Source organism: Herpailurus yagouaroundi, unplaced genomic scaffold, assembly GCF_014898765.1.
Source record: "Herpailurus yagouaroundi ecotype Mexico unplaced genomic scaffold, PumYag 77, whole genome shotgun sequence".
In the NCBI taxonomy this organism is placed as follows: domain Eukaryota; kingdom Metazoa; phylum Chordata; class Mammalia; order Carnivora; family Felidae; genus Herpailurus; species Herpailurus yagouaroundi.
Genome location: NW_024412388.1, coordinates 76755129 through 76780326, shown reverse-complemented (window position 1 = coordinate 76780326; position 25198 = coordinate 76755129). Strand labels below are relative to the sequence as shown.

Below are 25198 nucleotides of genomic sequence, written 5' to 3'. Positions count from 1 at the left end.
AAAAAAAAATTAAAAAAAAAAAAAAAAAAAAAAAAGAAATGTCCATTCAGGTCTGCTGCCCGTTTTGGAAAATTAAGTTGTGTGATTTTTATTATTGAATTGTAGGGGTTCTTTATATATTTTAGATATGTCTCTTATTATATATACAGTTTGCAAAACTTATCTCCCGTGGTGTGTGGGGGGTGTCATTTTACTTTGTTGATGATGTCCTTTGAAGCACAAAGCTTTTGGGGCGCCTGGGTGGCTCAGTCGGTTAGGCGTCCAACTTCAGCCCAGGTCACAATCTCGCGGTCCGTGAGTTCGAGCCCCGCGTCGGGCTCTGGGCTGATGGCTCGGAGCCTGGAGCCTACTTCCGATTCTGTGTCTCCCTCTCTCTCTGCCCCTCCCCCATTCATGCTCTGTCTCAAAAATAAATAAATGTTAAAAAAAAAAAGATTTATGAAGCACAAAGCTTTTAATTTTGGTAACGTCCAATTTATCTATTTTTTCTTTTGTTGCGTGTGCTTTTGGAGTTATATTCTAGTGCTGTTTTGAGAGCTACTTTTTCTTAGCTTCCTGTTCGGGTTTAGAAAAATAGTTCTGATTTCCCTTTCCTGCTCCAAATGACTTAGAATAGTAGAAGCTAATATTTACTAAGCACTTACTATGTGCCAGGTTTTTAGCTAAGAGTTGAGACAGCTTGGGTAAACCAGCCCAGGGCCCCAGAGTTAGGGGGATTAATCCAATCCGATTCTGGAGCCCATACTTCACTGTCCTACTGAACGTGTATCTTCCTCATCTTGGCATTTGTTTCATTTTTGCAGGAGGAAAACAGTGTATCTGCTGTTAGTGTTGGACAAGTTACTCTGTCCATGTTCTTTGTTTCCTTCCCTTCCCTGAGGTGAGTCCTCCGCCCCACCCTTTCTAGAACTGCCAGAATCTACACAGTCTCCAACACACACACACACTTGTCCAAAAGGGCAAAACAACAGCCTCGTTCATGACCCAGAATAAATACCAAGTCCCTGATGCCACAACTGAAGCTGCCCTATCCCAGAGGTGCTGAGTCTTTGGTCATGACAGTCTACGGACTGACAGGCAGGAGCAGCTCTGACACCCCTTGAAAGGGAATTCCGAGCTGGGGTTGCCCTGGAACTCACACCGAGAGCCCCAAATTTAAAACACTTTGCCTGAGGGGCGCCTGGGTGGCGCAGTCGGTTAAGCGTCTGACTTCAGCCAGGTCACGATCTCGCGGTCCGTGAGTTCGAGCCCAGCGTCGGGCTCTGGGCTGATGGCTCAGAGCCTGGAGCCTGTTTCCGATTCTGTGTCTTCCTCTCTCTCTGCCCCTCCCTTGTTCATGCTCTGTCTCTCTCTGTCCCAAAAAAATAAAAAAATAAAATAAATAAAAATTAAAAAAAAAAAATAAAACACTTTGCCTGTCAATTCAGTCAAGTCGAATCATGTGGGGCGATAAATGACAGAAGCTTGTCAGAGGAGTTTCTCAGTTCTTCCTTTGACTTGGACAATATTGACATTTAAATTTCAACTTTAGTTTCTCTAAGTACATGAGGTCAGAATTATGTAACAGGAGCCCACAAGCTTCTTCCCCCCACCCTCTGCCCCCTTTCCCACTGTGTCCAGCTGCCTAACGCAGCCATTTGGAATTCCTTCAGAATGTCTCTCAGACTCAGCTTCCCTCTCTAGTTCATCCTTCTTGCCGCTGCACCTGCTCAGGTCCTTCTGATCTCTTGGGTGAACTAACTGGACTTATTTCATAGTCTCCTCTTCAATCCAATTGAGTTGAAACAAATGATCCCATCATGGTTATCTTCCTCAATCCATTATGAGATCTTTAAGGTCAGAGACCAAAAAGAACTAATTTCCCTAGAACTAAGCTTGGATTCTGCCATCTCTAGGCATTTAATTAGCATTTGTGGAAGGATTGCTCAGTGCCAGAATGTGCCCACCACCTGCAATAACAATTAAATGTCACGTGAACCGGGTGTTCCAGGAACCCCTCTCCTGTCCTGCTGTCGTGTGCATGGACTTGGCTAGCATTCTAAGGGGGAGGTCAAGGCAAAGTAGGTATCTTGTCTCACACAACTCAGGAGGGGGGAGGTCATCTGCTGGCCTGTAAATTCCTCTCTATCTTAGTGATGGGAAAGAGTCTGGCCTTTCCTAGACCCATGTCTACCCAGGCCCACCAAGTGACCAGGAAGTTTGTTGTGTTTCCTAGATACAACCACACCTAATTTCCTGAGCCTAAACACCCTTGAACACCGACGGAGTAACCCCAAAAGTTAGGTAAGCATTGAAAATCATTCCTAGTAGCACAGATAGTGATATCCGGTCTTAGTAACCTGCTCCCTGTGACCTTGTGGGGAAAGGTGGAGGTGAGCAGACAGGACAAGGGATCAATCACATCGAGCTTTCAGGAGCTACACCGAATGGATGTTCCAGTTGCTCTCTACTTCTCTCTCCCCAGGCCTCTGTCACCCTCCTCACATCCTGTCTCTAAGTTTCCTAGGTAGCATCCCCATCCCTTAGCCACAGAAAGCTGCCCCATTCCTCACAAGAGGAAGCCGTCCTAAGTTGTCGCTGTCTCTTAAGTGCAAAAATTAATGCCTTGGACTTTAGCTGGATGTTAATGGAAGATTTCCTCTGCCCAGCCTGCTGCTTGCTCTCAAGTAGGAGGAACGTGGGCTGGTCCTGTAGTGGAACACAGTGTGCACGTTCAGTGCCTTTCCCTCTCAGGCCGTGAGGGCAGCCAGCAGAGGCCAGTTTCCTCCTGAATTACCTAAGGACAGATGTCCACCCCCCCCCCCCCCACCCCGCGGTCAGTATTACTCATCTGCCAAAGAGAATGCAGGCCAGTAACACAGAGGCAAAGTACTTTTCAGCCATTAGCGTGTTTTTCACCTAGCCCTATGATGAAAACTTTGGCATTATTGTGGTAAAGTCGTTTTTGTTTCCTTCCTGGATCCATGTCATTACAAAGGTCCCTGTAAGTTGAGAATGTTTGTTTACTTCCTATGATAGAATTTGTTGATCCCCACATCTCTCCCCAGATGGAGCGGGGGTGGGGAGGATCTTTGCTTATCCTACCACAGCAGTAAAGAAAAAACTTAGAAGTTTGCCTGTAGAAAGAATTAGCAAGATAATTGCAAAGGGGATGTTTATGGATTCAGAGCCTTGATCTATAAAGTGTCCTTAAGAAACTGGCATCTTCAATTTCAAAGGAAATGGTGAGATTCCTAACCCACATGTGTCCTTTTGCCCAGGGGCCAGACTCTCAACTTGTCCTCCTTGGCTTCCTGCTCACTATCTGTAAGATGAAAGGAACTGATCTAAGATTTCTAGCAGATTCTTAGAATTCAATGTAATTCAATTAACATCTACTGAGTATCTGCTATGTGCGGTTTTGGGTGGTGAAAATGCAACTTTGTATCATTCAGGTAGAAATTCCCAGGAATCCTATAACCTGCTTTGAGAAATTGTTCTAGAACAAAGGTGGACACAAACAGTATTATTTCTTTTGCCTCGTCAACCTAACAGCAAAGGAAGAAAACATTTTCCCAAAATGATTTACCCTAAAAACCCTGAGATCTACTGGGGATTCTTGAGATAGGTCACTGGGGTTTATGGTTTTCCAAATTCCTTCTGCTTTTTCCTTCAGGAGTGACTTCACTTAACCTTGACAGTGACAAAGAAACTTCTTCAAGGAAAAATAACTTTGAAAGGAAAAAAAAAAGGATTTGAATAATCATTCAGATCTTAACCATTCTTCCAACAGGAAATATGAGCATATTAATGGTACCAGAAAAATGTGTCAAAAGAGGCTCAACTGGAAAAAGGTAACTTTTTCTTAAACTCTTTCCAGTGATGGAAGTTATTCATGGGAATCCAACAGGGAGAAATCTCTGAGGGTGAAACACTGCTATTTTACTGGTGGGTCTTTAGAAATACCCTAACTTTCCATCCATCCCCATTCTAAGAAATCAACTTCCATTGGAAAATTCCAGGCTCAGGCAAAAAAAGTCTACTTAATTTACATTATAATGTAAAACACTGTTTGCCAGACAACTTCCATCACTCATCGGGGTAGCACTGTTTCTCTCTCTTTTTTGTAATGATACGTTACCGAATGATTCTAAACTCGCAGACGCAAGACTATACTTTCACGCATCATTTTTATAGTTTGTTTACTAGAGAAGTTTCTATGAACATGTAGAGCACTGGAAACCATGAGGGAGAGAGGCAGTGTTGTCTCCTGGAGTGAAACTGGCCCTAAGTTTGCTTCTGCAAAGGCCATTTGTCACTGATGATCTATCTTTCTTCTCTTTCTTTGTGACCAGGAGAGGGAGGGTGGATTTGTGAGAAAGAGCCCCCTGAATGGCTTTCTAATCAATTAATTAATCAAGGAATTCTCAGATGCATTTGCCTTCCTACCTTGATTCTAATGTCAGATTCTAAATGAAATTTGCACCAGCACACATACAAACAGAGGCTTTAGATGTAAGAGTCACTCTGGATGATATTCCCTTCCCACTTACCAAAAAAGGTAAGTCTTTTGTTTTTGGTTTTTGTTTTATTTATTTATTTGCTTACTTATTTACTTTTGGTTTTTGCTTTGGTTTTACATCTCAGGACACGGTGTCACCTGCTATTTGCTGATCAAAACGTAAATCCAGTTGACATCCTTAATGTCTCTTTCCTACCTCCTCTATATCTCATCCATGCACTTGTCCTGCTGGTTCTGCTCCCGGCTCACCATCCAAGCCTTCCGCTGCTCTCGCTCTCCCCTGCTGCCATCTGGGTCCGAGCCGCCGACATCTCACATAAGGAGTGCCACTCTGGTTTCCTAAACTCTCTTCTCCTCCTACTCTTGCTCCCCTAAAATTCATTTCATCCCTTGGTTTTCAGGTTGATCTTCAAGAGCTTCAATCTGACCGTGTTCCTCTTTGTCCCCTTGACATCTTCCAATGTCTTCCACTACCCTGAAATAAAAGGAAACCTTCTGGCCTTGAAGGCTCTGTGTGATTTGGCCCACTTTGAACTTGCTGCGTAGTCCTCATCTCCTACTCACCACTCCTAGCCTCTCTCTACAAAACGGTATTTCTCGAACCCAAACAGCAACCTCCTTCTCACCTCAGCATCTATGCAATTGCTGTTTTCTCTCTCTGGAGTTCTCTTTAGATTCTTCTCACTGGCCTTTCTTCCCCACAAGTGCTCCACGAACAAGCACCATAGGGATCACATGGGACCTTGTAAGAAATGCAGAAACTGACACACAACCCCTCACCTACTAAATCATAACAGGCCTTATACAAGATCACCACGTGATTCCTATGCAAATTGTAGGTTGAGAAGGTCTAGCTTAGGTCTCAGTGCAATTGTCACCTCCTCTGAAAGGCTTAACTGACCCTCAATCCAAATTAGCTTCCCAAATCAAAAAACCATGCATTTGATTTTTTTCCGATGGCCGTTAACTTTAGATGAAAGTACCTTATTTGTTAACTAATATATTTATTTTTTTCCCCACTAGAGTGTAAGCTCTATGAAAGCAGGAGGCATGTTTACATTGCCCACTACTGTTTTACCACCTAGCCTATGTCATCAGTACATATTTGACAGATAAATGAATAATCACATATGACTTTAATCTTAATGATCAGAGAGACGGTGAAATAGAATAAGTTTTTGACCTCTATTTATCTGGCTTTATCTGACCTAATAACCAACCGGAAAAAAATATGAATCGAATCAATTGTTTTGGCATAAATCACCTGCTGTACTCCAGTGGAATTTAAGGAAGGAAGGAAGGAAGGAAGGGAGGAAGGAAGGAAGGAAGGTAGGAAGGAAGGAAGGAAGGAAGGTAGGAAGGAAGGAAGGAAGGAAGTGGGGAGGGAGTGGGGAGAGAAAGATGGTTGGCCTTGGAAGATGTCAGGGTAATAAATGAAGTGACATTGCAAAGGATTCACAGGATAGGACTACAGAGATAAGTAAGAGATTATGGCAGGCTCCCCAACATGGTATAAATTATGCTATTATTGGTATTTCTCACCTAGAGCTTGTAAAACATTGAAGATTGAAGCTTTATATTTTGTATTGTATTCCCAGGAATATGTCACTAACTAGTAGCCCTTAAGAAGGAGAAAGTATGTTAGCAATATGTGTGGGGTGAAAACCCTCAGTACCGTGTTTCTCCTTTATTCTCACAGAACTACCACACTCATAACACGTCTGACACCAGATGTGCAAAAATTTTTTTCCCCACATCAAGCAATTCTGTGACACCAGCTTGGCGTCCTGCAAATGAACTCAATTCTGACATCTACCTGGAGATGGGATCAGATCAGGTTAAGGGCTCAGTCCCAAGAGACTGTCTCCCATTTCAGATGCCAATTTTAAGTAGTAGGTCTCCAGGTAACCCACAACTTCTGTTCAACTTGGCTAAAATCAGAGGTTCTCGGGGCGCCTGGCTGGCTTAGTCAGTGAAGCATGTGACTCTTGATCTCAGGATGTGAGTTCAAGCCCCACACTGGATGTAGAGATTACTTAAAAAAAAAAAAAAAAAGTCTTTTTTAAAAAAAATCAGAGGTTCCCATGACCTCCTCTCCTGTGGATTTGATTATTTGCTAGAACAGCTTATAGAACTCAAGGAAATACAAAGTTACCAGTTTATGAAAACATGATAAAGGATACCCATGAACAGCCAGATGAAGGTCTACATAGGATAAGGTTGGGAGGGTTCCAAAGGCTTCATCCTCCCAATATGCAGAGGTGTTCACCAACATGGAAACTTTCCAAACCCCATACTGTTGAGATTTTATGGACACTTCCTCATGATCAATTGTTAACTCCATTTCTATTGAGATCAAATTGGATAATTAAACATCAGGAGTTTGTGCTTTGCAAACAGGAGGGAATCAATACCTATGTGCTGAATGACTTAAGAAAAGAACGGTTCCCTTTCCTGATCTTTCAGGATGGGTAACTCCACAAATAAATATTAACCCTCTCCTCACCAAAGGTGGAGACTGTATGGTGAGAACAACAGCACAGTCCGAAGGGTGTGTGTTACAGCTCCTCGAGCAGACCGTCCTTCCCCATGGTGTACACAGAGCAAGGAGCAAGGCCTGCTTTAAGAGCGTAAGAGATGAGGGGCCTGGCTGGGTCAGTCGGCAGAGCGTATGCCTCTTGGTCCTAGGGTTGTAAGTCTGAGCCCCATGTTGAGTGTAGGGATCGCTTAAAAATAAAGTCTTTAAAAAACAAAAAGAATGCAAGAGCCGTATACTCACACCACACCTGTTTGAACGCTCTATTGCCGAGATTTTTAATAATTTTATCTTTGTATTGGATTTTTACACTACATTGATGGGAGCATGTGTGCAAGTAAAGACAGGTATAATATGAGTATCTACTCTTCCTTGTTGTTCCATTTGCATGTGACATTCTTGATGTCCCATGAGTGCAGAATTACTATGGATCCCCGTGATGTCGGGGAGTTCAGTGTTACTCAAGACAGACACAAGGTAAGTGAGTTCCATCTATAACAGAGAGCGGCAGGCACACAGAGCCCTGAGAGGACTTGCTTTCTGCTTGACCCAGAACTTGATTTGAATGCAGAAAGAAATGGTGCTCTAAATATAAATAATGCTGGGGCGCCTGGGTGGCTCAGTTGGTGAAGCATCTGACTTCAGTTCAGGTCACACGATCTCACAGTTCGTGAGTTCCAGCCCCGCGTGGGGCTCTGTGCTGACAGCTCGGAGCCTGGAGCCTGCTTTGGATTCTGTGTCTCCCTCTCTCTGTCCCTCCCCAGCTTGCGCTCTATTTCTGTCTCTCTCAAAAATAAATAAACATTAAAAAAATTTTTTAATGTAAATAATGTTAGTTATTTAACAAATGACGGAAGAATCCCATCATATCCTTATGCATGTACTTCCCTGAATTAGCCAACCATGTTTGCAAAATATGATAACATACAAAGAAAGGGAAAGATGGAAACTCAAAGTTCCTCCTCTTTTCAAGTTTTTATTTATTCCTCAGTAAACCAGAGGTAGAGTGTTGGTAGAATGTCATCATGTGGTGAAATAAAAACAGTTGAATTGGTTTTGTCTGGCACTTCCACTGTCCTGGTAGGAACCAAATCCACATGCATGTGTGAGAAACAAAATATAGATTGTGTAACTTTACTATTCTGCACATAAGTTTAATAGTACTCTTATACTGGCATTTAAAACACACGTTGAGGGGCGCCTGGGTGGCTCAGTCGGTTGAGCGTCCAACTTCGGCTCAGGTCATGATCTCACGGTCCGTGAGTTCGAGCCCTGCGTCGGGCTCTGTGCTGACAGCTCAGAGCCTGGAGCCTGCTTCCGATTCTGTGTCTCCCTCTCTCTCTGGCCCTCCCCTGTTCATGCTCTGTCTCTCTCCATCTCAAAAATAAATAAACGTTAAAAAAAAAAAAAAAAAAAACAACACACGTTGAAGGGGTGGGGGGTAGGCAAAATGGGTGAAGGGGAGTGGGAGACATAGGTTGCCAGTTATGGAATGGATAAGTCACAGCACAGGGAAGAGAGTCGGTGGTAGTGTAACAGCATTGCAAGGTGACAGATGGTAGCTACACTCGTGGTGAGCACAGCATAATGTATGGAGGAGCTGAATCACTGTGTTTTACACCTGAAACTAAGGTAACATGTGTCGACTACACTTCAATTTTAAAAAGTGGAAAAAAGGACATTACATAATATAAAGATGAATGCTAAATGTTATACCAATCTAAAATTTTAATTTTTACTTAGAATGACATTAAGTCGCAAATGAAAAATACCATCACAAATCAACAGAATGAGGCAGAAAAGAGCAAACTTTCTACTTTATTTATTTGTTTATTAAATATTTATTTTTGAGAGAGAGAGAGCACAAGAGCAGGGTAGGGGCAGATTGAGAAGGACACAGGGATCCAAAGTGGGCTCTGTGGGGCTTGAACTCACAAACTGTGAGATCATAATCTGAGCTGAAGTCTACGGCTTAACTGACTGAGACACCCAGGTGCCCCTATCTAGCTAGCTAGCTATGTTTTAAGTAGGCTTTACTCCTAGCACAGAGCCCAACCCAGGGCTTGAAGTCACAACCTTGAAATCAAGACACTGAGATCAAGACCTGAGCTGACATCAAGAGTTAGATGCTTAACCAACTGAGCCAGGTGCCCCGAAAACTTTCTTTCTTTCTTTTTTTAAAAATTTGACATTTATTTTTGAGAGACAGAGACAGAGTGTGAGCAGGGGAGGGGTAGAGAGAGGGGAAGACACAGAATCCAAAGCAGGCTCCAGGCTCTGAGCTGTCAGCACAGAGCCCCATGTGGGGCTTGAATTCACTAATGGTGAGATCATGACCTGAGCTGAAGTCAGACGCTTAATCGACTGAGCCACCCAGACACCCCGTCAAAAACTTTCTATTTTAAAAATGACTGCTTTTAGAGTGCCTGGGTGGTTCGGTTGGTTGAGCAAGTGGCTCTTGATTTTGGCCCAGGCCACAAGCTCGCAGTGGTGAGACTGGCCTCACGTCCGGCTCCACACTGAGCTGAGTGCAGAGCCTGTTTGAGATCCTCTCTCTATTTTTGCCCCTCTCCCCTGCTCACTCACCATATCTCTCTCTAAAATAAAATAAGCATGAAAATGACTGCTTTTACAATAACCTCAAACTTGCTTCTAGCTAACAATCTGCAAGCTATCTCTCAAGAGGCTTTTCTTAAAGGAGACAAACCTTCCTCTCCACCCCCTAAAAGCACCACAAAACATTTCAAATGTACTGACTTGAGTACTTTCTCCATCTGGTGCCATTTCCCTTTGATATGAACATACACTCATTCACTAGACATTCTCTGAGTGGAATAGCAGCTCAAAGCTTGAGAGGAGCGTGTGTTCTGTTCCCTCTGGGCTAGAGCAAGGCTCATCCAGACCAGAATGACCTGGCAACCACCGGTTAGACACGCGGATTTAAAGTTTAACTTTACACCAACAGTGCAGTGCAGTCCAGGGCAAGGTCCACAGAGATAGATCCTGACACCCTTACCTTTTAGTGTCTTCATGTCTCTGGGTCATTGAGACCTTTAGGTTTTGGCCTCCACAGGGAGACTTCAAAGAGATAATGCTGCTTCTGGCCTGTAGACCCCATGGCCTGTAGCCAGTTGGAAAACTGAAACTATTTATCCAACAGAGCTTCTCAAGCCCAAAGCCCTGGGAAGGGAAATACAATAGGCAGAGGGTACATTTCTGAATGCCCCCAGGAAGGTTGCACCATAGCTGGTAGAAAGCCTGGCCTGCCAAGTCAGAAGCTCTCTTCTTATCAGCCATGTGACCTCAGGCAAGCAACTCTCCATTGTCTAGGCCTCTCTCTCCTCATCTATAAAGTGGGCGCAATGAGGGGCACCTGGGTGGCTCAGTTGGTTGAGCGTCCGACTTCGGCTCAGGTCATGATCTCACGGTTTGTGGTTTGAGCCCCATGTTGGGCTCGGTGTTGACAGCTCAGAGCCTGGAACCTGCTTCGGATTCTCTGTCTCTCTCTCTCTGCCCCTCCCCAACTCATACTCTCTCTCTCTCTCAAAAATAAATAAACACTAAAAAAAAATTATAAAGTGGGAGCAATGATACTTTCACTGTCTGCTTCAGGAGGTTGTTGTGAAAAGTCAAATGGGATACATTTATGGGAAAGTTCATTTTCAAATTAATGTTTTCAAATTAGTATTTATTAAGCATTCACCATTGGTCAGGTTCTATTCTGGGTGTTAGAGATATATCCGGGAACAAAACCAGGCAAATACCGTGTAAAGTTTGTCATTTGTTCACCAGGGATAACAACTATAAAAAAAGTACAAGTAGGTGCATCTGGGTGGCTCAGTCGGTTAAGGGTCCGACTTTGGCTCAGGTCATGATCTCAAGGCTAGTGAGTTCAAGCCCTGAGTCGGGCTCTGTGCCGACAGCTTGGAGCCTGGAGCCTGCTTCGGATTCTGTGTCTCCCTCTCTCTGCTCCTCCCTTGCTTGCACTCTGTCTCTCTCTCAAAAAAAAGAAAAAGAAAAAGAAAAAAGAAAAGAAAAAAGTATGAGTGGAGTAGCAACTTAAAGTAGGATCACGTGGCAGATCGTTACAGGCATGGCACCTGACAAGTCATACTGTTGAGTGTCCACATCCCCTTGTGATGGACTCTGCTATTCCTGACTTGTTCATCAGGAACCCAGGCCCTTAGGAGCCCTGAAGCCTCCATTCTTGACTTTTTGAAGCATTCATGCTGGACTAGACTGTAAAAGAATGAGATTTCTCTGAAGAGATAGACTCTCTAACAGCAGCACTGAGGTCCAGGCAGGTGGGTAAGGCAACCCCACACCCTTTGGTCTCAGTCAGATGAATGCAGCTCTTGGATGACCCCAGTGACCCCAGCTGCCCCATGGAATTGTGAGAAATAATCAATCTGTGTTTTATTTATTTATTTATTTATTTATTTATTTATTTATTTATTTATTTATTTATCTATCTATCTATTTAGAGATAGAGAACATATGAGTGAGGGAAGAGTGGAGAGAAAGAATCCCAAGCAGGCTCTGCACTGCCAGCACAGAGCCTGTTGTGGGGCTCCATCCCACGAACCGTGAGATCGGGACCCCAGCTGAAATCAAGAGTTGGACACTTAACCAACTGAGCCACCCAGGTGCCCCTAAATCTGTTTTTTTAAGAGCAGGCCACAGAAGGCCTCTCTGATAAGGTGATGTGTAAACAGGAATGGAAGAAGGAAGTTGTTATGGATTGAATGTTTGTGTCTTCCCAAAATTCATGTGGGGAAGCCCTCTCCCCCCTGTGGCTATGTTTGAAGATGGGACTTCTAAGGAAGTAGCTAAAGTTAAATGAGGTTGTGAGCATGTGCCAAGGAAAGGCCAGGTAAAGACATAGCAAGCCAGGAAGACAATTCTCACTAGAAACCATATCGGCTGCAACCTTGATCTTGCACTTAAATCCTCCAGAACTGTGAGAAAATCCATTTCTGTTGTTGAAGCCACCCAGTCTGTGGTATTTTGTTATGGCAGCCCAAGCTGATAAGACAGAGCCATGTAGGTATGTTGGGGAGAGCACTGCAGCAAAAGGAGGGGCTGGTGCAAAGGTCCTGGAGTGCAGGCAAGCTGAATGCGGTAATGCTGGAGCACAGTAAAGAGGGCCAGATGAAGGATAAAGGGTCAGAGAGGGGAAGACGCATGCAAATCAGAGGGCTATTGAAAGACTTTGACTATTACTTGAAGTTTAAAGGAAAGTCTGCAGTTTGGAGGGACGGAGTGAAATGTTTTCAGAGGACATGCATTTCTGTCATATTTGACTTTTATGTAACAGTGAACATGTGCTAACTTTTGTAATCAGAAAAAAAGACTTCAGGACATTTAGAAGACTACATAAGAAAGAGCTAACAAGTACAGGCTGCGTCCTTTAATGCCAACATGTGGGTACAGGGGAAAGCAGGGAGGGGCAGCAAGAAATGAAAGGGTGGGGGAGACTGCAGCTGATGAGAAGGCCTTGGCTTCTTTGAGGACTTGTCCTGTTCTTTGGGAGCTGCACCTCTGTGGGACGGTGCAGGGCAAACATGGGGGCAGACGGTGGGGCAAGAACAGAGAATAAAGTGTGGGCTGAATTCTTTTTTTTAATTTATTAGTTTTTTAAATGCTTATTTATTTTTGAGAGAGATCGAGTGTGACAGGGAGAGGGGCACAGAGGGAGACAGAGGATCTGAAGTGGCCTCTGTGCCAACAGCAGAGAGTCTAACGTGACGCTCGGACTCAAACTGTGAGCCCATGGCCTGAGCGAAAGTCAGACACTAAACTGACTGAGCCACCCAAGCGGCCTTTTTTTTAATGTTTATTTTTGAAAGAGAGAGAGAGAGGAGGGGCAGAGAGAAGCAGGGGACAAAGGATCCAAAGTGGGCTCTGTGCTGACAGTATTGGTCCTGAGTCCACTTCAGGGCTCGAACAGGGCTCGAACGGGGCTCAAACTCAGGAACCGTAAGATCATGACCTGAGCTGAAGTCAGGTGCTCAACCAACTGAGCCATTCAGGTGCCCCTGAATTCTTTCTTGATAGGGATCAACTACATCTGATTTGCCCCAGAACTTAACACATTGCCCAGCTTCTATAGGGCAAGAGCGGGATTATTTCTTACAGAAACAGATGACCTGGCCTAAGCAGTTATTGTGTACCCCGCCCCCCATTCTCACCCCTATTCTTTGTTAGTATAGCCGAAGTTTAAAGGGGATCTTTAAATCCCTTTAGTGTAGTAGAGGGCGGATCTTTGGCATAATGAAAGGGTTAAAAGTCCACTGGATTAAGCCCTGCATACCTTGTGATTGGTTCCTAGTCTTTCAAATGTAAGAAACTGGGGCACCTGGGTGGCTCAGTCGGTTGAGCTTCTGACTCTAGGTTTTGGCTCAGGCCATGATCTCTTGGTTCATGAGTTCAAGCCTGTGATGGGCTCTGCATTGACAGCCTGGAGCCTTCTCTCTCTCTGCCCCTCTCCCACGCTCTCTCTCAAAAATAAATAAATGTAACAAATTGAGCTGAATCTTCAAGTAAGGCTGAGATCTCACAGGTTCTCAGATAACACTTCACACCTCTTCATCATGGGCTGGGACTAGCAGAGTTAAAAAAGCAACGGAAACACTGCCTTTTGTGTTTTCTTATAAAACCTCCATTCACTTCGTTTTATTCTTTAGTTGGCAGAGGAGTAGATGAATAGACAAAGATGCTCAATGCAAGCCTGGACAGAGAGTACTTTTTAAATGAGCATTCTGTTTAAAGTGCAAATGTGCTTTGCTATCAGCAACAGATGCATTTTCTTTTTTTTTTTTTTTTTAATTTAAAAAAAAAAATTTTTTTTTCAACGTTTATTTATTTTTGGGACAGAGAGAGACAGAGCATGAACGGGGGAGGGGCTGAGAGAGAGGGAGACACAGAATTGGAAACAGGCTCCAGGCTCCGAGCCATCAGCCCAGAGCCTGACGCGGGGCTCGAACTCACGGACCGCGAGATCGTGACCTGGCTGAAGTCGGACGCTTAACCGACTGCGCCACCCAGGTGCCCCAACAGATGCATTTTCTAAACATTACGTATAACCCGTTTCTTTTTCTGAGTTCCAGAGGCGCTAACTCTGATGAACAGAAGGAAAGATTCTTTGTGTTTTGTGAATGATCACCCCCTTAGTCATCTGTTCTGTAAATCTGGCATTTCATGGATCAGGTATTTTAAAAATCCTTTGAAGGAAACATCGGCCAACAATTTCTGATGATAATTTTTTTTTTTATTTTTTTTTCAACGTTTATTTATTTTGGGGACAGAGAGAAACAGAGCATGAACGGGGAAGGGGCAGAGAGAGAGGGAGACACAGAATCGGAAACAGGCTCCAGGCTCCGAGCCATCAGCCCAGAGCCTGACGCGGGGCTCGAACCCACGGACCGCGAGATCGTGACCTGGCTGAAGTCGGACGCTTAACCGACTGCGCCACCCAGGCGCCCCCTGATGATAATTTTTTTAAATGTTTATTTATTTTTGAGAGAGAGAGAGAGAGAGAGAGTGTGTGTGAATGGGGGAGGAGCAGACAGAGAGGGAGACAGAGAACTCAAAGTGGGCTCCAGGCTCTACGCTCTCAAACACAGAGCCTGACATAGGGCTTGAACACACAAACTATGAGATATTGACCTGAGCCAAAGTTGGACGCATAACCAACTGAGCCACCCAGGAACCCCTGTGATCATAATTTTTTATCTTCTTGAATAGATTATAAAAATTTGAACATGTTTAGCCCCAATGACCAGTCTTAATGAAAGTTTCAAGTTAATGAAAAAGAAATACAGAATGATGATCAGCACAGTGAAGGGTACTAGAATATGCCATCCTCAAATATGCCACTTTGGCATAAGGATAATTTTGAGCTGAAGGCAACTGAGAAGAAAAAGATACAAAAAAAAGCTCTCTGCCCACCCCTATTTGCCTAAAAGTAGGATGTAAATTTGCAAAGGTGTCCCATCTCTTTTCTCTACCAGGAGGACAGAAGTTCACCACTGGAGATGACCCTAGACCTTATCAGCTCAGAGACAGCACCAGAGAAATCTACAAAACAATTTTTGCTAAAACTAGCCTTTATCTACCATTAATTTCCCCATATATTTGCCTTCCTACAATTTGTCACTGCTAGAAACTCGAAGCCCTTTTTTTTCTTATTTTCTTAAGATTTCACTAAACATGTATTGTTCTTTTGCTAAAATGCTATGCAACCAACAAAACAAAGACAACCTACTGAATGGGAGATGATATTTGCAAATGACAGACATATCCAATAAGGGGTTAATATTCCAAAATATATAAAGAGCTCATACAACACACACCAAAGAAACCCAAATAATATAATTTAAAAATAAGCAGAAGACATGAGCATACATTTCTCTAAAGAAGACACACAGATGGCCAATAGACACATGAAAAGATGCTCTATATCACTCATTATCAGGGAAATGCAAATCAAAACCACAGTGAGATATCACCTCATACCTGTCAGAATGGCTAAAATAAAAAACTCAGGAAATGATAAGTATTGGAGAGGATGTGGAAAAAAAGGAACACTTGTGCACTCTTGGTGGGAGCCAACTGTGGAAAACAATATGGAAGTTTCTCAAAAAATTAAAAATTACTGTATGATCCAGTAATTCCACTACTGGGTATTTACCCAAATAATATGAAAACACTAATTTGAAAAGATATATGCACTCCTATGTTTATTGCAGCATTATTTACAACAGCCAAACTATGGAAGCAACCCACGTGTACATCAATAGATGAATGGATAAAGAAGTTGTGGCATGTATGTGTGTGTGTGTGTGTGTGTGTGTATATATGGAATATTACTCAGCCATAAAAAAAAGAATGAAATCTTGCCATTTACAACAATGTGGATAGACCTAGAGGATATAATGCTAAGTGAAATAAGTCAGAGAGAAATAAGTACCATGTGATTTCAGTCATATGTGGAATTTAAGAAACAAAACAAATGAACAAAAGAGATACAGTGGGGCAGTTGATTGAGTGTCCAACTCTTGATCTCAACTAGGGTCTTGATCTTAGGGTTGTGGGTTCAAGCCCTGAGTTGGGTGCCATGCTGGGCATGGAGCCTACTTAAAAAAATAATAAAAAAACAAGGCTTTATATATAAAAGAAAAAAGAGAGACAAAGGGGCAGCTGGCTGGCTCAGTTGGTAGAACTTGCAACTCTTGATCTCTGGGTCATCAGTTCAAACACCACATTGGATGTATAGCTTACGTTAAAACAATAACAACAACAACAACAACAACCACAACAACAACAAACCCACAAAAGATTCTAAAGTATAGAGAACTGATGGTTACCAGATGGGAGGGGAGTGGGGGGATGGGTGAAATAGGTGATGGGGATTAAGAGTATGCATATCATGATAAGTACTGAGCAACATATGGAATTGCTGAATTACTATACTGTACACCTGAAACTAACCTAACAACTGTAGGTAGAATTGTAAAAAATGCTATACCACGCCTTTGAATGACTCCTCTCTGGGTGCTCCCTTGTATATGCATCACGCACTTGTTAATAAACTTCTATTTGATTTCCTCTTGCTAATGTCTTTTGTCAGTCTAATTTACAGGGCTGGGTCTGTAAACCTAAGATGGGTAGAGGGAAAACAATTTTTTTTTCCTCCCTTATATCAGCAACCAATTCCTTATCCTTATGTAACTAAAATAGTCAGCATTCCTTATTGAGGACCCAAAAAACTAGCTCAAGACACAGTCCTTTATTGCCGTTCTTCAGAAATTTGTCTTCCGGCCTTTGGCCAGATGGGTCACAGGGTCTGACCCAAGTTTAGAGAACTACTTAGAAACATTCATAACCAACCAAAGAGGGTTCCTAATGATACAGAGTCTGGTTACTCTGATTTGCTGAGCAAAATAAACAAGTGAGTAAATGTATGAAAAGCTGCTTGTAAGACATTAAGTACCCTGTGACTTGTCTTTGCTGGCTTTTGAAAGGAGAGAAAGACACAATTCGTTCATAATTGGTCAGTGTCCATTTTCCTAGCTCTACTATAATATTACATTATAGCTTTATTTTCCAGATTTTTTTTTTTTTTTTTTTTTTTGCTTATGGATATATCCTCCAAATGTTTTAGAAACTTTATTAATGAAAACCATTAAAATGTATGAAGCCCTCAACATGCTTAATCCTGTTCTAGGTGCTTCATACGTGTTAACTTACTGAATCCACACAACGCCACGAAGGAAATACTATCATTAACCCCATTTCACAGATGAGAAAGCAAAAGCACACCCATGTTAAGTGACTTGTCTGTTAGGTTGCAGGCTGGAACCCTGGCCACCACACTGCATTCCCTCAGTTCATGTGACAAAGAGCAAGTGGCTGAACTATTGGCAGAAGGCTCTATTTACAAACAGGGACTTACGTCTGAGGCCACGAATTAATTTAATTTCATACAACCAGGAAATCAACTAAGTTCTAGCAACTAAGAACTCAGTACGAGTAGTTAACTTACTATCTCTTGCAATCTTCCCCAAAGCGACTACACGGGGCCTGATTCATGGCAACCGAGCACACGTGTTATTTACCCCGTCTTCAGCTCCGGCTGGTGGAAGAACTGAGGCCATACTTAGAATGTGTCATTGGGCTAATTTTATTCTGTAAATAATAGAATAACTGTTGACAATATTTTAAAACATCTCCACCTGTTTCCGCCTCCTCTGACCTCCTTCTTATTGCTCCATCTGCATACTTTCTTGGTCACTCCCGACCAAGAAAATTTTAGTCTAATCGAGATTAATTTTAGTCGTGGTGAATGACAAGATTTTTCTGCTTATATTGTCTGTGTATTACTTGTGTTATATTGTAAAAGTTCTACTCACTTTTACAAGGAGTCAGAGATACACGACAGACATAAGTGTTTTTCAAATGACAATTCACGTTTTGGTTAAAATTAACTCCGGGGGCGCCTGGGTGGCTCAGTCGGTTAAGCGTCCCACTTAGGCTCAGGTCACGATCTCATGGTTGGTGAGTTCGAGCCTGCATGGGGCTCTGTGTTGACAGCACAGAGCCTGCTTGGGACTCTCTCTCTCTCTCTCTCTCTCTCTCTGCCCCTACCCTGCTTATTTGGTCTCTCTCAAAATACCTAAGTCAACTTAAAAAAAAATTTACTCCCAGGAAACTGAGCTCACTTTAGGTAAGATATTAGAACAAATTACAATGGATAAGGAACAATCACAAAGGATAAGAAATGCCAAAAACAAAAAACAAACAAAAAAACACAAAAAAACCCAAATCAAAACATTCTGGAGGCTTTGAAATGTAAATGAAGTGGGATGGGTTACAAAGGTACCAGCAGGGGTGGGAATGTTAGTTTCCTCAACTTTATACATCCTTTCTTTCTTCTAAGCAGTTTCTTCCAGTAAAACTGGTTCTTTCTCCCCAGAGACCACAAATATCTGATTCTTGTCCTAGCCCAGATGGTGGAGTGCAGGGACCGTCAACAGAAGAAGAAAGAGATCCAGTAAAAATAAAGGTCAGGACAACGCAGGCGCCGGTGCCGCCCGGGTTGGTAACAGCTTGAGAATCTGTCTCAAATGCCATGCTGGAAAGAAAAGTCACATCTGCCTGGAGGGCCCAGCAAATGTTACAGTGTTTTCCTGCACCCACCTTTCTGGACCTGTTGAATGTCACTCTTCACCACATTCACTCTGCATCAAATAGTCCAGACAGAGCTTTCTCATTTCGGAGTAAACGGCCACGAGTAAAGACGGTCATGCCTTGAACATTTAGTGAGGGGAAAATAATTACATTACCTTGGGTGGATTGCCTTTTCATGACTGTCAGACAGCCTACCAGAGGAAACAAGTCGTAACGCTAAGGACAGATGCTGAGACACATCAAAAACTCCTATTACTAAAGAATGAAGAAAAGCCTTGGCTTGGGGTGGATTTATACAACCAGATGTCAACACAGCTTTCACAACCTCTTTCTGAATTGCTGACAGAGCACCAGACATCTGCCATGTCGTTTGGTGGGAGAGCGTGACTCCGGTTGTAGACACACTTGAGTCTGCGGCTAGTGTCTGCTACCTACAATGTGGAACCAGAGACAGGTTAGCTTGCCTGAATCTGTTTTCTCATCACTGGGGACAATGCTTTTCTCTTCCTGGTCTGGTGAGGATTGAACGAGATAAGCTAGGCGCATCCTCTGATTTAACAGTGCCCTGGTCTCCTGTTGGCTAGGTGGCCTCAGGCAGATTGTCTAACTCACAGTTCCCTCATCTGTCAAATGGGGATAATTCACACCACCCAGGTTTGCTGGAACAAGTCAGTCAGTCAGGTGCCCATCTAGTATACAGTCTGAGCTGCTATCGCTACTTATATTGCTCAATCCACGTTCAAAGGTGTTCTTTCACCTTCAGAAATGGAAACCTGAAACACATAATCCCTTAGATAATAGCAGTTACATAGAACTGATAAGTGGAAGGCATCATCTTGAATATGCATCAGCTACTTCTTGGGCAGGAATGAAAAAATAGACTTGGGCTAAATTGTTTGCCTAGTGTGATGATAAATTAATAGCAGGCTGTGTTTGCTCACCGTTTATCTCCAGGGAGCTCTGAGCACCATGCTGACATAATCTTCAAAACATCCTGGCGAAAAGGAGCTGATGAGTGATTGAATCACCATCTTCAAGACGATGAAGGATTGTCGTCTGGATGGTGACCAGCTGTTCCCACCACAACCAAAGCAGATAAAGAGCCGGCAGGCCTAAGTCATAGGAAAGATTGGGGTTAAACCCTGGGAGATACATCTTGAAGAGGTTTCCATCCAGGCAGTATTTCATTTCAAAGTACTGAATTATGTGGCTACTATTGAATTATAGCTTCCCACTGGCAAATTGAAAACACAGATTTCTCTACAGTATACACACAACTTGGCTTAACACCTGGGTGATTCCTTTGGGCAGGTCTTCCCCTGAAATGACTCCAGCCAATTTCCATGCCAGGCTATTTGGCAGTTCCCCAGGGACATTCTGGAAAGGCTCAAATGAGCAGGTTATCCCACGGTTGAGTGAGCTTTAAGCAGCTAACCCAGATGCAGTCTGAAGGTGAAACAATGGAATGGGGTTGTTTAGCCACCTGGGCTTGTGAAGAGTGTCCATGGCCTGAACATGGACACATAGGTCATTAGAGCAGTTATAGGACCTTCAAAACTTCAGACTCCTCCACCATCTCTTCAAGCAGTCAACAACAGTAGGACTACACACTGCCTTCCTATGGTTGCCATAGTGATAGGAATGGTATGGTTGCCAGCAGGAGCAAAGGGGAAGCATGGGAGTTGGCATAAGCCACAAGCAGCAGCCCAACTCTGGTTTCCTCCCCAGTGAGAGCCCAGCAACGGGCTGAAGGGAGAGGCAGAGCCCAATGGTGGAAAAAACACTAGTCACCGGCACCAACCTCTTCCCAGCTCCTGATGATGGCCAGCCAACTTGTTTTTGATAGGTGTGCTACTTCGGACAATGCTTCTCAAGTTTTGACATGCCTATAAATCACCTGGATATTACTTTGTTAAAATATAGATTTTGATTCCATTGGTCTAAGGATCTGAGATTCAGCATTTCTGAGAAGCTCCCTGCACAGCAACTTGAGCAGCAAAGTCTCTGGGACTTGCATGTATGAGAGCCCCCTAATGCACACAGGCCTCCACAAGACAGAATTTACTCCTCCTTTATGTAATCCTGCTCTCTGAATTTGTCGGGCCCACCCAGTCTTCTGTTGCAGGCCCATGCCTGCTTTGTTTCCCTGGGTCTGCAGTCTACACAGGACTCCCTTCTAAAATCTGCAGTTTAACCAGAAGCAATGGGGAAAGGGATGGCAGGCCCTTCCCTTAAAGGGCTCAATCCAGAAAGTGCACATTCCCTTTCCACTCCCACTCTTTTGGCTAGAATTTAGTCACATGGCCACAGCCAGCCCCAAGTAAGGTTGGGAAATATTTTATTTTGTACGTATTTTATGCTGTGTTCCCGGTGTCCACTGAAAATTCCATACCAAGGAAGTGAAGGAGAGAATGCGTATTAGGGGACACTAACAGTCTTTTGTGACGGTTGGGGATAGAAATAATGGTAATGATGCAGTTTTGAGGGTGACGGCGGGGTTCGTAGCTGATGGCCAGGAAAGAATTCTTGAAGACGTCTTTGGTGCAAAAGGTGATTTTATTAAAGCACAGGGACAGGACCCGAGGGCAGGAAGAGCTGTAAGGCAAGGGTGGGGGTGGGGTGGGGGCTGGTGACCGGTTTAAGGATTTGGGAGAGATAAAGTCTAGAGGGAGGTTCCAAAGAGGCTTTCACATGCTAAAGACTTACTGGAGGCCTATCTATTGTCAAGCTAAGGTTGTTTTTCCCTCTAGCAAAGAATTAAGACAGTAGGGAGTTCCTGGACTTTAGGCCATTGACGGGATTGTCTTGTTCTTGTAAACTTGGTAGAGACTCCTATTTATTTTTTTGTTCTTTCCTGTTTTGGGGTAGTGGGAGTGTATGTATGGAATATCATACAAGGTAGGGGGGGTGCTGTTAGCCTGTACTTTGCCCTCAGCTTGCCCCATGCTCCTCCATCAGTAACAGTAATCGTTATTGAGTACTTACTATCTGGCAGGCACAGCACCTTAAACGAATCACCTCATTTAGTCTTTACAAAAAGCACCGTTGGGAGGCAGTATTATTATTCCCATTTACAGATAAAGAAGTTGAGGCTTAGAGAGGTTAAGTAGCCTGCTTCGGTCATACAGCTGAGGCAGAGTCAGGATTCAAATCCAGCCACTGTCAATCCAGAGCCTGGAATCTTAGTAGTAGGGAAAGGACTGATTATAGGAACAGCAGGTGGGGCTAGGCCATTTCAACCCTCAGAGGTGCGGGTGTGGGTCCTGAGTCTGAGACGAAACCCTGCAAAAAATTGACTGCAAAAAATCTTGTGCATTCCACGAGAAAGACTATGCTTACCTGCGACAATGTATACGTTGCTATTCTTTGGAGTTTGAAGATTTGTGAACCAAGGAGCTTATTATTCCCTTGATAGCTGCGACATGGTGGTCACCTCAGGCTATACCAGACTTGAAAGGCGATGGTCTGTGGCCCTGCTGTTGTCTCCCTGCCTACCAAGCCCCCCAAGCAGACACTACTCCGAATACCTGGTAGGGTTGTCCTGGGAGAGCCACAGCTGGCCAGGACCAGATGGGACCACTTCTTGTGTCAGTCACAAGTTAGAGGACATTTGAAAACTGTTTTCCAAAGTTCACCCCCTCCTTCTTCTTTCCATGAAAAGGGCTTTTTGTTAGTTCAGGCTTTGTTTGGGGATTCAGTCGATAAAGAGACCATTTTATTGTAATGAATTACTGGCCAAGTGGTGCCAGAAATCCTAGTGAGAGGCCAGCACTCTGGCTTTTATTCAGCAAGGTGAATGGAAACAGCTACTGGGCGTGGGTATCAAGGGCACTTTGGAGTTCACTGCCATCAGCAACTTCGGGTTTAGTTGCTGGTTGCCTCTGAGTTCAGAGGGGGCAGTCAGAGAAAGTGCTAGCAATAAAATGTAAGACTTTTCCCTTTATCTATGAAAAATGTCAAATGGGCAGGAACTGTGGGCCAGGACTTTTACAGAATGAACTCTTTCTACCTATTATTAAATTGCTAAATCTCCACTACAAAGACTGAGGTCCCTGTAACAATTTCAGCTCATTCTGAATCTCCAAAAAAGCCAGTTTTCTCCGTTGAGCCAACTGAAAGTGGGGGGAGGGGGGTCAAACAGGCACTAGTAAACCTCAAGACTTTGTGGGACTCACACAGACATGGAATATTTAAAGTTTCTTTAAATGAATTCTCTCCAAATGGTGCTCAAGGGGCTTAGGAAAAAGAAATGAAAATACTGGTAAGCCAAAAGTCGTACATTCTAACTTGTTTTTCTCCCATGTCTGGTACATGTGGTGGCAACATAAATTTGTGAAGACACATGGACTGACAGTATATTTCATCATCTCATTTGTTGTTTTGTTGAGACTCCAAGACCCTGTATATTTAAAGTTTGCAAGATGAATCAGCATTTCTTGTGAAACCTCTCTTAAAATATTGCTACGTGCAAACAGTGGCAAAGAATGAGGCACTTAAATCAATGGACCATGAACTCTTCAGAGTTCAAGGAAATCATTAAGGGCTGATAAAGTCAATAGAAGTTTGGGTATGTTTGAAGGCATGTAACACCAATCAGTTCTAAGCGACTGAACCTCAAGTATTGATTAGGAAATGGGTACCCACAGGCCAGGGCCAGCTGTCAAGCTTGGGAGTGTCACACAGACTGGTTCCTACAGAAGACCTCTCTGCAGAGCACGGTGACCAGGGGGTGTCTTGCCATTTATGCCCTTCAAAATAACATACACTTGTTTTAAGAAAGGAAAGCAAGTTTCCTAGTCCATAAAGCAAGGATCGTTGAGATCTGGCCTGTTCACCTCACAAGCAAGATTATGAGGCATCCTTCTAAAAATGCTGTGCCCATAGTCTGCTGGTGGTATTACTATGCAGGGAGAATAGTGCCCTATGTGGCCGGTGGGAAGGAAATGTCTGTTTACAGGCAGAGTTGATGGGTACAAAACCTCCCTGAAGCTCCTCTTTCAGTGTTACCTCTCCCAGCCGTAATTCATTCACGTAGATTCTGCACACCTTCTAGATTACAATTATAGTTAATCATTTGTATAACTGGCATTATTAGTATTCTCTTCCTTTGCTAAAAAGCTGCAGTAGCCAGGGACTTTGACTCGTTCCAGCAGTGAATTCCCAGTTCCCTGGACTGGCTAGGCGCATAGTAGAGAAATCAAAGGTGCATATATGGAAGACAAATGGCTTATATATCCCAAATTTGCCCTTGTCCTTTGATTTTCTGAACCTGGGATTTTATACACTTGTCTTTTAGGAAGAGAGAGAGTGGCTGGGATGCTGGAGATAGGGTCAGTTCCTAAGGCAGCCAGAGAGGACAAGGCTTTCTCTATTAGTGGTAACACTTCCCAGAGTATTTATAAGTCTAGAGCGAACAAAGATTCATCACCACTTGCAACGGGCCAGTTCTCTGAGACCAGTTTGGGGAGGAAAAGCAAGGATGTGAGTCCATATTTTCACATTCTCTGCAAAATCCTTCAATTCACGCTAAAGTGTGACAAGAGAATGTCCAGTTTCTTTTTAAGTTCATTTATTTTTAGTAATCTCTATATCCAAAGTGGGGCTTGAACTCACGACCTCGAGATCAAGAGTCACATGCTCTTCTGTCTGAGCCAGCCAGGCCCCTCCAGTATCTTACTAGATGAGTCCAGTCTTGTCTAGAGAGGACATTATTTTGTCATCAGGAATGTCAAACAGTCCTCTTCTCTTGAAAAAACACCCCTGTAGAAAGGCTAAGAAACACCTGCTGACCAATACTTAAACAGATGGCAGCGAATTTCTGTACACTTTGTAGGTTAAAGAAGGAAAACCATCATCCAAAAAGTACATTCTGCCAGCATTTCCTTGGCATGCCCCCTCCTAGGTGCAGACAAACACAGGAAATACAGCTTGTCACTGAAATCAATTGTGAAAGTCAGTTTTCCAATTTAATGAACTTTAAGTCCCGTTTTCCCCCACAACAGTGAAAAGGGCAAGAAATTAATGATCCTTGATTTTGTGTTATCGTCCAAATATTCATACATTGCAAAGTTTTTTTTTTCAAGATTAAAAATAATGTTTATTTATTTTGAGGTTCAGGGGAGAGGGACATAGAGAGAGAGAGGGAGAGAGAATCCTAAGCAGCCTCTGTGCTGTCAGTGTGGAGCCCAATGTGGGCTTGACTCTAAGAACTGTGAGATCATGACCTGAGCTAAAATCAAGAGTCTGACGTTCAACCAACTGTGCCACCCAGGTGCTCCTGATATACTGAAAAGTATTAATCATTAAGCCATTATAATTTTTGTCCTGGTTGTAATTAATTTTTACAAAAATCATTTTCTATTCATTGGCAACCTTACAGTATTGGTAGAAAAATGTATCTCATAATCCAAACTCCAGACTACAGAAAAATAGCCATTAGTAAGGGGGATGTTATTTACTTTTCCTTGTTT

General features: G+C 43.3%; 1 long non-coding RNA gene and 1 pseudogene across 1 annotated transcript in view; both read left to right on the top strand.

Moving 5' to 3' along the window:
* Positions 1 to 2293, top strand: part of LOC121018596 (uncharacterized) — a 14115-nt gene extending 11822 nt beyond the window's left edge. The window contains exons 2-3 of the long non-coding RNA XR_005785245.1: positions 804 to 880; positions 2216 to 2293. This is a non-coding gene — a long non-coding RNA (uncharacterized LOC121018596). The remainder of the gene's footprint in view (positions 1 to 803; positions 881 to 2215) is intronic.
* Positions 2294 to 4145: 1852 nt separating this feature from the next.
* Positions 4146 to 4376, top strand: LOC121027948 (uncharacterized; annotated as a pseudogene).
* Positions 4377 to 25198: the final 20822 nt, after the last annotated feature.